Genomic DNA, 13,098 nt, shown 5'->3' on the forward strand with positions numbered 1-13,098 from the left:
TGACGGTGGACAGTCACATGTGTTGCTCCCTAAAGCCTTGCAAAAAGAAGTGCTCTTCACCAAGGACATGGGGGGATTATTCATAGGAAACAGTTAGCATGTTGACACTGTACTTGGCAGGGAATGGACACCCAAATAGAACAGATGATGTCACAGTCTCATGCATGTGCAGAAAATCAGTCTGCTCCACCACAAAAATTCTCTGCTTGGCCTAAGTTACAATCACCATGGCAACATGTGCACATAGACTTTGCAGGACCTTTTTGGAACACTCATTGATTGATTGTGGTTGACTCATATAGCAAGTTTCCTTTCACTATTCCAATCACCTCAACAATGTTTTTGTGGCGGCGTTCGTAGCGACAAACAATTCGCTGTAGAAACGGCTTACGAAGTCACCGCCACACTTTTAATAGAGGGCCGACCGGTTCGCTGGAACAGTGAACAGAAAGATGAAAACCCAAACACTCTGATTAAATAAAAGTCGGTACTTATCTTTATTAACGAAGATACAGGAACACAGTAGTGAACTCCGTGTCTACAGAGATCTGTCTAGTTCGAGTCGGAGCGGCTAGGTCAGCGTCGGCTGACGACAAACAACAACTCTGCTGCGATGCACACACAACTGACTAGCAAGTACACAATTCGGTGGCGAGTATTCAACTGAGCGGCGAATACAGAACTGTCCTAGCGCTCGCGACTCCAGCACTTAAGAAACCAGAAGCCAGCGGTGGCGCGCGCAGACTTGCGGCGATTTTGTGTCTCGCTGGCGCTGCTTATGCGGACGGCGTCCGGACTTTGATGCTGCCAACCTTTTGGCAGTGGGCTCGGGTGGCATTACTGGCTAGGATATAACAAATGTCATGTAGCACAATTCAGGTGTTGTCCTCTATTTTTTGTTGTGAGGGTTTACCTGAAGTCATAGTGTCAGACAACAGCTATTAGTTCACGTCCAGTGCACTAGTGCACCGTTATATCCACAGTCAAATGGCAAAGTGGAACGTTTTGTCAGAACCTTCAAGCAGCAGATGGTCAAACTTTGCTCAGCACACACCAGGGATCAAGCATGGCAAATGTTCCTCTCATTCTATTATTTGCACCCACAAGATGGACTGTCACTGGCAGAATTGCTTCATGGCTGCCGCCATCAGATACTGCTCCACCCTCCTTAGCATCCAGCGCCAAAGGAAGGCTGCAAGTATTGCTTCACGCCACATTATAATGTCTTTAACAGTGCTTTTAGTGGTCACAGATGGTGGGCGCAAGGCGAGATCATCTGTTGACTTGGCGCTTGTATGTATCTCCTTTCAGGTCCAGACGGCTTGCAGTGTTGACATGACAATCAGATTCACCACTGTCATGTGCGCAATGATCTTTCTGTATCTCTTCCCCCAGATTCACGGGTCCTGAGGACAGCGTAGCCACAGCAGCTGCCAGAGGGTGTCATCACGACACCGCGGGACGACCCCATGGAGACAGAACATTCACCTCCTCTGCCTCCTCTCGTCCTACCAATGGAGCTGGAACTGCCCATACTGTAACAGAATTCCATGTCTGGTTATTGGCCTCCAGAGGTGGACACATACCCTTCTGGTTGTTTTCTGGGGGTGTTTCCAGCAGAGCGGAGGCTGGATGGTGGGGTACGAACAGAAGCTTGATGTCCCCTGCAGCCACAGCTTCCGGTACAGCACAGCATCCACCATCAGGCCTCCCCCACCATTGTTGTGCTCCCTACATGATGATGGTCTGTTTCTTTGGGGGAAGGGTGGAGGAAAGTTCAAGCGCAACATTAGGTGCCGGCACGTCTGCCTGGAACAATACAGCAGAAAGGGCTGTGAGACATCATCAGCCAATAGTGTGTTGACTAGGACCGCACCACAATATGAGTGGCCCCTATACAAAGAGAATATAAGTGCCATTCTCCGCTAGCCACAGCCTCATTAGAAGGCTAGGTGATGATTTGTGAACAGTATTATTGCTTACATGGAAACTGTATATATCAGAGGACATTGATTATTTGCATGTCGCCATTTGCTTGTGACACCTCATTGTAAATCAGCTAACTCAAGTATTGTCAATTCAGTTTACTGTAATAAACTCCATTAATATGATTTGCTTGAATTGTTGTCTAGCTGTCTGAGAAAAAAGCTTCCTAGGCACCCCGTATTAGACAAGTGAGGCAGACACGATAACCCCAACTAGAAATTTTGTCTAAGTCATCTTGTATACTCCTATACTCACTCACTGATGACACCTTCCCATATACCACAATGTCATCAACAAACAGCCTCTAACTGCTGCTCACTCTGTCTGTAGGTTTTTATGTATATAGAGAATAAAAGCAGTCATATTACACTTCCCTGGGGCACTCCAGACAATACCCTTGTTTTGATGAACACTTGCTGTCAAGGACAACTTACTTGGTTCTATTACTTAAAAAGACTTTGAGCTACTCACCTGTCTGGGAACCTAAACTGTATGCTTGGACCCTTGTGCACAGTCTGCAGTAGGGCATCACATCCACTGCTTTCCAGAAAACTAAGACTATGGAATCTGCCTGTTGCCCTTTATTCATGGTTCACAGGATATCGTGTGATGAAAGAACAAGCTGAGTTATGTGCAAGTGATGCTTTCTAAATCCATGCCACTTCTGTGGCATGGATTCTGTCTCAAGGAAATTTATTATATTTGAACTAAGAATATGTTCAAGAATTCTGTAGCAAACCAGTGTTAAGGATTTCAGTCTGTATTTATGTGGGTCAGTTCTTTTACCTTTTTTGTATACAGAAGTCATGTGCACTTTTTTCAGCCACTTCAGACTTCTCATTGGGCAAGAGTTTGCAATAAGTGCAGGGTAAGTAAGGGGCCAATACCATAGAGTACTCTCTGTAAAACAGAACTGGGATTTCATCTGGACCTAGTGACTTATGTGTCTTGAAATCTTTCAGTTTCTTCTGTACGCCATGTATGACAGTTTCTATGTCCTCCATGTGGGAGTCTCTAAGACAGTCAAATGACAGTATGTTTATATGATTCTCCTGCATGAATGATATCTTAAATGTGAAATTTAAAACTTCAGGGTTCCTTTTGCTGTCTTCTATTGCCACCTCAGTCTGGTTGATGAGTGACTGGATAGAAGTCTTTGACCCACATATTGATTTTATGGATGGCCAGAATTTTCTTGGGTTCTCCCAGATACAGCCACTGTGGTTGTTCTACTTTTGAATATGCCTGTTTAGAAGACCTGCTAAACCATAAGGAGTGAGCTTTATAGCTGCACATTTTCATTTATATATCACATTCCTTGTTAAAAACTCGTTTCAAAGTAGAACATAGAGCTACATCCAGAGGTTGCAGTCTGTGTGAACAGTGGGGTGATAAGGAGACCCTAGTAACCTCATTACTTTTACTTAATGTATAGGACTGCAAAGTTGTGTGGCACATATGATTGTCCAGTATCAACAGTACAGTACTCCCTAGGCTTGCTTTAGAGTGATGGTTGAACTGCTTCAGCCAAGCAAATAACAATTCTTCATTGTTGGTGAGTATTTGTACAGAGCACAAAGTGGACCATCTTTTTTTTTAGCATGGGGCTTATCCTTTTTCAGGGATAAATAAACATTGCAGGAATAAAACTTCCTGGCACACTCATAGCACATATTACAATCACTAACTTTCCCCTCCTCCAGCTTTTCACTGAGCTGACTGTTCTCCTGCTTTTTGTGGCAACTATTGTCCTGGGGTCTCATACTGTTGTGCTGCCAGCTTCATCTGTATTGCATTTGTGATTTGGCATTTAATTGGATAAAGAAAAAACTTTTTTCAAGTTTTCAAAATATGTATTCACATCATCTCACTTGAACACAGTGATTCTGTTAACACTAGTGGATTCAAGTTTCCTAATGCTTATGGTTGAATTTCATCTCAAAAAGCCATCAAGGTAATCCTTTTCTACTAAATGCTCATTTTGAGAAAATCTATGAGCTATGTTCTTTCTACAAGCAAACTCAAAGGCTACTCTTCATACTTCCTGTGCTCACAAAACATAAAAAATGTCCAATAACAACTTTATTCTATCGGCAAGTGCTTCTTTCTGTTCGTCAGTGAAAGTGGCATTATGTCCCAGATAAGGTTTAGTTACTTTATTTTTCTTCTTGTGTTATTGTAGAGTGCTAAATGGGATGTTGAACAATTTGCTTACTGCACTAAAGGAGTTACCATCAACACTTAACTTCAATGCCTTTTTAAGGGCTTCTTCAGTCACCAGTTTCCCCAATTTGTGGTTCTTTCCCATGTCCTCAACATCTGTAACAGGGTGCAGCATGTAATTAAAATAAGGTATGTATTTAGTTCTAGAGAAAATGAGTATTTAATTACATGTGGAGGAGAGCTGGTACCCTGCTGCCATTACCCTATTGATACCTACTGTGGCTACACATTGTGGTTGGTTTGAAAAAATCGTTCTCAAGGATTAGAAATTATTATCTAAAATACTTGCACAATATAGTAAATTAAACCTTATAAAACACTAGCATTCATGGAATATGATGTAGTGGAAAAATGCTAAGGCAAGTGGAAATTACAGTGGCTAGAAAACTAATGAAAATTAGAGTAGAAGCACATTAAAAAATTATCCAAACACAACTCTACAACAGATCATTCAGTAATAATGTCACTGCAGATGGTAGTTCACCATACTACTATAAAGAGCACAGCTCCAACCAGAGCTCCTCCAGATGGAAAAGAATAGCTGAAAATCAACCAGCCAGGGCCACTTCCCCACTGCAGCTACCTCACTCTCCCCTACAAGGTATACATCACACAAAAGCTTAATGGTGTGCCAAAATTTTTCAGTGCATACAACATTCCCTTTGCATTGAAGAATAAAGTCAACAAGACTTTGACCACTTAGAAAAACAAAACAGTATCATAGAATCAATTACCAGTAGACAATGGCCAATGCTAAATGTGGTAGTACAGGTGACGAATGGCACATAATACGTCTTCAGGGACTTCAAAGCAAAATTCAATGAACAATCCATGATTGATTCTTATCCAGCTCCCAAACTAGAAGACAATATGTAAATTAGTCAGTGGTGCATACTTTTCAAAACTTGATCTCAAAGAGATTTATTTACAAATCTCTTCAGATGGAGAAACACAGAAATGTATGGTTATAAATACTCCATTTGCTGCAGACTGTGAAAGGATGAAATTCTAAAGAAGTCTTCAGCAGAAGGGCATCAAGACAAAACCAGGGCACTGATACATGATCAGCAACTTCACAAAACTACAGTGGCAAAAGGTGACACTTGCCGCCAATGCATGACACAGCCTGCAGGAATATTGCAATCCAGTTGTGACAGCTGGAAGGTCACTGACACATTCCAGGTGGTTTGGTGTGTGACATTAACCATAGTAAACAGCAGAAATCACAATGGAAAAGCAGTATTTAAGGAAGCTCGAACTAGCCTGTCATTGTTGAACAGCTGGGCAGCGCTGTGATCTTGAACCTGCACTATTCCATGCCATGCTGATGACACAGACACTTCTGATTCACTTGGGACATAAACTGCTGCCCACTGCCTAAGCTTCTGGGCACCAGGGGGTAACTCCATGGTCTGCCGCCATCTGGAGAATACCATGTCCGGGTCCAGACATCATCACCTCAGCCAGGGCACTAATGGAAGACTGCCATGCTCTGTGATGCAGCCAAACATCCCTGTGGTTGGCACCAAGAACTGCACTAACTACGACCAGAAAATATGAGAACCTGGCAATGCACCATCAGCTGTCCAGCAACAGAACATGCAGTCAGCAGCCAGAGGATGTCATCTCTGGGGAGACACCATCATATTCTCCATGACACCATATAATGATTGTGATCAAGCCTCAATCAATAAATCATTGTAACTATTGCCACACCTTCTTCAGCTGCCTGACATTCTCTCTCAGCAGCCGAATCTTAGTCCACACTAGGCTGTCAGAGCATCCTGTTATAATTAGTGTCAGCATGGCTGCTGAGGATAAACAGAAAGAAGATGGTCAGCCAAAAGACAGTAGCCACAACCTGAGATCATCTGCAGCAGGTGCATCCTATGCAACAATATGAGTAAGTGCTGAATTCAGAGTTTATTTTGAGAATGTATGATTGCTTTCCTATCCTTTTTTTGTCCTCTCATTGTTTGGGTATACTTATACTTGGGTTGGGTGTAAGTAGGCAAGATGAAGGATCAAGTTTTGGCTCAGGGCGCTGTTCAACAGTTAATAAATCAAATAGCTCAGTTTTAGGCAGAATTTGGGCAACTAAAGAAGGAAAGTAGGAAACAAACACTTCTTAGTTCTCCTATCCTGGACACCAACACCGCTGCATTGGTTATACCATTTTCAGATAAATCAGGGGACAATATCTTTGTATTTTTTGATTATTTGGACATAGCCACTAGGTTGTGAAATTGGAGTAATGAGCAATTGTTGAGTGTAGCAAAGGTAAAACTAGCAGAGGATGCTAGCATGTATGTGATGTGCCACGAAAAGTTACGGGAAACACAGTCTTTTGATGTTTTCAGGGAAAGGTTGGTAGACAGATATAGGCAGAAGACTACATCAAGTTACTTATATGGCAAATTAACAGTTCATTTCAAAAGCATGGGGAATCAGTAGAGAGATTTGTAGGCCATATTCTCAAAATTGGTATCAATACATCGTCCTGCAGGAAGCTGAGAGCAGAGAGCACTTGACATGTTTTTATGGTGGTTACTGCCTGAAATGTGACAAACTATTCAGATGGGATTTCCAGACTAAATGATGCAGTAGAAACAGCACTGGTGCAAGCCAAAACTGATGTTGTCACCAAGCCTTGGGAAAAGAAGGTTGTATTTAATACAGACATTAAATGTTTTGGATCTGGACATACAGGGCATAAGAGGTGTGAATGCAGAGGACAGCAGTGCTGGATATGCAGACACTTTGGATATTCTGAGCAGAACTGTAGGGACAGAAATTCACTGAGGCATGGAAGACAGCCATAGGGCAGACTGCGCTCCTCACAGTTTAAGAAGCAGGGGTTGAAGTTGACCCCACCATCATAGGAAGGGTGGTTAGGAGGTGGTCAGTTGTAGCACAGGCAGATGTCCCCCTTTCTAATGTTAAGTTTTCACCTACAACATTTTTCCATACAATGTGTTATTTTCAAGATATTTAGTTGCCTCAAGTTGAAACAAACACACTGCATACAGAAGTCACCCGTGCTTTTTTTCCAGTGACTTGCTCAGGGCAAGAGGTTCATGATAAATGCAACTAAGTAAGGGACCAATGCCGCAGGAGGAAAATCGAAATGGGATTTCATCCAGATCTGGCAACTTATTTGTTTTCAATACTTCCAATTGCTTCTCTGTGCCAATGATGCCTGTTGCTGTGCCCTCTATATGTTGGTCTGTGTAACAGTCAAACAACAATATGTTAATATAATTCTCTTGTGTGAATGATATCTTAAATGTGAAATTTAAAATTTCAGCTTTCCCTGCAACCCCAAAAAAGAAATCGAATACAATAAGAAACCCTTAGTGTGGTAGAGTACATGAGCAGACAGTGAGCAAAAGTTCACCCTGTGAGTCACAAATTTTATGTACCATCTTCAAGAGAAAATAGAATTAGAAACTAGCATTAGAAAGTAAACTAGAATTAGAACAACACCTCTACAATCAAAGACAATATTTGCCACAAAATAGTTTTTTTTAATTCTAATATCATATCATTGTGTACTGGCTAACATTATGTTTGATATAATTAAAATTGGAGGATGTGTACTGAATTCACAATCTTTGTTAAATATTTACTATCTTGTTTGGTTCATTGTCAGGGATGCACACAACAATAACATTAGAGGATGCAACTGAATAAAATTTGGTCTAGTTACCTTCAATGACAGTTTGATGTTAATGCTTGATGTTCAGCTGCAGGTTCTATCCATTCTTTACATTAATTCATGGTACGAGATGAGAGCATCATTTTGAGCTCACAGAAGCAATGAAAAATTAGGACTGGCAAATACTTTAAGAAAAAAGTTCTAGTATCTCAATAAATCCTACACAGAAAATTTCAAGACTGTATTTTTAAAAAATGATCTGGAAATACCCCATAGTCTCTTGTGTATTACCTGTGATGATAGACTTAGGCTACTTATGGATTGTGTATGGGATAGCAATTTTAGTACCTGCACAGGGATAACAGTGTCAGTACACTACACTGTCTCAGGCGTACATCACTGAATGACAGTGGTTCGATAATAACTGAGGAACAGAACCCCATGAGAGGAAACAATAACCCATTGCACAAGTCAATCTATGGAAAGCATTAAGTTTGAAATCATGTAGAGACATGCATGGGTGGCTGATGACTGAGCACCCTGCAACAACATTCAGTATGACGCGCAAGGCAAGGTCCATGGCAGTTGAACTTAATGTAAGCACTGGTGCACCTGGCTTACTGTCACCCATAGGTAAACACTCCCATTAAAGGGTCTCCCAAGACTATGGGTTATGTGCATCATCCATGCCAGATTTCCTCACTATTTTGCTGCACTGCCCACAACAGCTCATCTGTTTCCATCATAATATCTGTCAGTGAGGATACTAAGTACTACACTCATGAAAAGGCCACATAGGGTCAAAAACGGTCAAGTTTCAGCTGCAAACTCTAGTGCAGAACAGGAGAGGTAACCAGAGAACATGGTAGTGGATTGACCACTGAAGAAGGCAGCACTGATTGCGCTGGCTCTGCTGGAATGGCAGAAGGGCACGGCTGAGGTGATGAGGGGGCCACTGGCAGCAGTGGAGGCATGGCCACCTCCACTGGCCAGGGGACAAGGAGGCAGAAGGGGAGGAAGATGGATCAAAATTCATGAGCTCCACATTGGCAGGCGTAGGTGTAAGTCTCACTTGGGCCCAAGGCTGCAGGCAGCAGGAGGACAACAAAGGGCGTGGCAATGGGAAGGCACACTGCTGCAAGAAGAACCCCACCCCTGGAACATCGCCATGACAAACCCTGCATCTGACTGACCAGAATGCTCCAATAGGGCAGCAGCACATGACTGGTCAGCTGCTCCCTACTGACATCCACCACAAACAACTGCCAACCTTTGTGACCCACGACGATACCTGGCAGTGATCCCTGGTGTCAGGCAAAGGACCAGGCACAAATGGCAGTCCCAAAAGGAAAATGATGTGTGCCACAGTGGTTCACAGCATCTGACCTAGAGTATAACCAATCCAGGAGACTCTGTGGTTGGCAACCATGGAAGTGTTCCACTGGATTGCATCCATTGACTGACGTTGCCAGGTATGTAGCCAGAAAATTCAACAATGCATCATTGTGGGATGAGGCAGACATGGACTCCTTCATTTGGGTCTTGAACTTACGCACTTTCAGGTTACAAGCTGGGTGAAACGATTTGGCAGTCAAATGCCGGATAGCAGTGCGAATGCAAAAGTCTTCAAAACTCCTGTGACACAAATGGCTTACGACTATTGGACATGAGGGTCATGTGGGATCTCTCAATGGCAAAAATAACTGACATCACGCAAACAGTGGCAGACGACAATGTGGAGGATGGCTTGGCTAGATAAGGAAGCTGTACAATGCATCAATCATATGAAACCACATGCTGCCTAAAACAGACCTGCAAAATCAACATGCACCCTCTTCCAAGAGTGCTCCAGGAGCAGCCAAGGAAAAAACTGGCATGGTGGTGCAGCCTGACTCTGCACAGGGCCCACAAGCCCACACCAGATGTTTGATGTCACAATCAAGTGCCAGCTAGTAAACGTAATGTCACACCAGTACCTTCATATGAGCCATACCCAAGTGTGATGCATGTAGCAACAAGAATATTCTAGGGCACAATGGCAAGGTGATGAACACTAAACAGAATTGCTCTTCTATGACAAACGTGAGGGCCCCCTAGACAATGGATCCATCAGTGTATCAGAATTGGCATGCTGGGCATCGGATTGGTAAGAAATGTCATAGCAATAGTTATTGAGAAAGTAGGTCCACTTCTGCAACTGGTGGCAGTCCTATCAGGCAGCTTGGAATGAGGGCCTAATAAGGAAACCAGCAGCTCATGGAAAGCAGCTTTGATGCATAAGCAATGGGCTGTTCAGTGGCATCTGGGTCCTGATGGGACAAGACTGCACCAATGGCATACTGGGATGTGTCACAGGCCACAGTTAACAGTTTGCCTGGTGTAAAAGAAGCCTGACAGGGAGCAGAGCACACACATTACATAAGAGACTGAAAACCCCCTCTGCCATCCACAGACTGGACAAACTTAACACCCTTATGGGAAAGTCAAGTAAGTGGATGATATATGTGTGTGTCCCAAGGAATGAACTGAGCATAATAGAAAATCTTACCCAAAGAAGACTGGAGCTTCTCCAGGTTCCTGGGCATTGGCAGGTCAATAATGATTTTGATGTGGTCATCTGTAGGGATGACGATACCTTTGCTAAGCACATGTCCCACAAATGCATCTTTAGGGAGAAAAAAAGCACTTTTCCAGCTTGCAATGAAGGTCATTCTGCAGGACCTTTGGAAAACTGACTGAAGGTTCAAAAGTGCTCCTCTCAAGTAGGATCCACTACACATACATCATCAAGGTAATTGACACAACAGGGAATGTCCTAAATCATCTGCTCCAAATACTTTTGATAAATTCCTAGCACAGACAAGATTCCAAAAGGCAAGCATTTAAAATGGGCAAGGCTCAAAGGGAGCATTGAGAATGAAGAAGGTCCAAAAAAACTGCATCCAACAGCAACTGCAGGTAGACACCATGCAAGTCAATGCATGAAAAATACTGATACCCTGACAAATTCACCAACTGCTCCACTGGCTGTGGATTTGAATAAGAATCCATGATACATTGTGCATTCGCTGTCTGTTTAAAATTACTGCAAAGGCACATGGTACTGCCAAGCTTCTGAATCACCACCAAAAGGGTGCCCCAGTGACTCCACAAAATAGGAACAATGAGGGTGTAACACTCTGGTTTATTATTACTTTACTTATCCTGCTCGATCGGGATCTGATAGCAGCCCAAATAGATAATAATTAATGTGACCGTGTACCTTATGGGCTGGCAATCGGATTGGACTGCTACGGAGATGTTACATTCCATTTTGTCCTTCTCAAATGCTGTAATAAAGAAATGTCTGGTGCCAAGAAGAACGACAACACAGCTTCATTAATCAACAACTTATATTCATCACAAAAACACAAAGTAAGGAGACAGCCACTGCCCTTCGTCGTACAGAATTAATAACGGCTAATCTCAGCACAGGCCTCTTTGTTATTCATTATTGTCACACGCAAATTTTAATCACTGTATCCAACACTGCAATCCAACACTGCAATCCAAATAATGCCGGCGTGGTAGACGCGAAAATACAAATATCGGCACTGAAATATCACTGAATCACACTAGTAATTGTACTTGTTCACTTTCCCGTATATTTCTAACACAAAAGGGGTTAAACCGCGGCGATGGCCACCCCCTTTGTCGGTACGGCCTTGCATTATGGCCACCGGCCGCCCCACGGCCTGGCCCGCAGCCTGGGTCCCACTCTACTACTATCTCAACACTCGCTCTCGCTCTCGCCACCCGACGCACACTATCGATTGTTTGTCCTGTCGACCTGTGCTGTCGCAAAACTTATAGTAAGGGCCTACGGACCCCTTACATCCCCGCCCTCGAAAACTTCTTTGAAGCCACAGGCGTAAAAGAATCGGCTAGGGAATTAGACATAGCTACATATGAACAAAACACACAGTGCAAATAAGTAATGAAATTACAATCACCAAGAAAATCCTTGACTCCGGTAGTGGGCTGCCTCTACAATAATATTCTACAAAAAGTTATTACATCTCAAAAATATGGCATTGTCCAAATAACACACAACATCAATCCTACTTACTTAACATAGCATGGTAAATATTTTTTTTATAAACTTATCCTACCAAAAATTTCCAAAAACTTTTCACTTTCAAAGGTTAGTACGAGTCATTAACTATATATCTGTTATAACTTGCTATAGCAAAGACAAGAAAAGAAACTAGTTGAATGCCAGCTACCCCTTTGGTATGCCGTCCTTTCAGCGGGGTTCGTGCCGTCCATACTACTATCACTCTAATTTATAATTCACTTGGCCAACACTTATAATAGTTAAGGAAGAAATTCACAACTTATTGCTACAGCAAAGACAAGAAAACAACTAGGTGAATGCCAGCTACCCCTTTGGTATGCCGTCCTTTCAGCGGGGTTCGTGCCGTCCATACCACTACCACACTAACTTATAACTCCCTTCCCAACGCATATAAAAGTTAAGGAAGAAAAAATCACAACTTATTTAAATCTTTAACACAAGCAAATTGAAATTGAGACAATATATGACATTTATACATTGAATGCCAGCTACCCCTTTGGTATGCCGTCCTTTCAGCGGGGTTTGTGCCGTCCATACTACTATCACTCTAATTTATAACTCACTTGGCCAACACTTATAAAAGTTAAGGAAGAAATTCACAACTTGTTCATTACAGATTCCATAAATTTAAATGCTACATTGTACCGCTAAGCATGTCTTACATAATTATTTGCAACACTACAACTAATGTGGTCACCCAATGAAAAATTTTAAACTACTGATCATTACATTTTGCCAAACATCACTTCCATATGTGAATTGTTATCAAGAAAGCTTAGATGAGAGGTACAATATCTCCTCTTATATTCACACTAATTTAAATCCACTATATGGATATTTGTCATTCATTACTCAGTGCCAGAATTCTGCTTCTAAAGCTTGACCTACGTATAACCATAATTGACTCTGATAGCTAATTGGATACATGAATTACTAGTTATTCATTAGTTACTCTTTGTTTTATCAGCATACTTCAGATAAACATGTATACCTACAAATAACTTGCAAACAGATGCTGCTCATGTGCTAAATGACATACTTCAATATTTCAAACATCTCATACTCCATACTCTTCATTACACATAACTTAACACCAACTTCAACTGCAAATACA

The sequence above is a fragment of the Schistocerca americana genome, chromosome X (assembly GCF_021461395.2).
Source record: "Schistocerca americana isolate TAMUIC-IGC-003095 chromosome X, iqSchAmer2.1, whole genome shotgun sequence".
Taxonomy (NCBI): domain Eukaryota; kingdom Metazoa; phylum Arthropoda; class Insecta; order Orthoptera; family Acrididae; genus Schistocerca; species Schistocerca americana.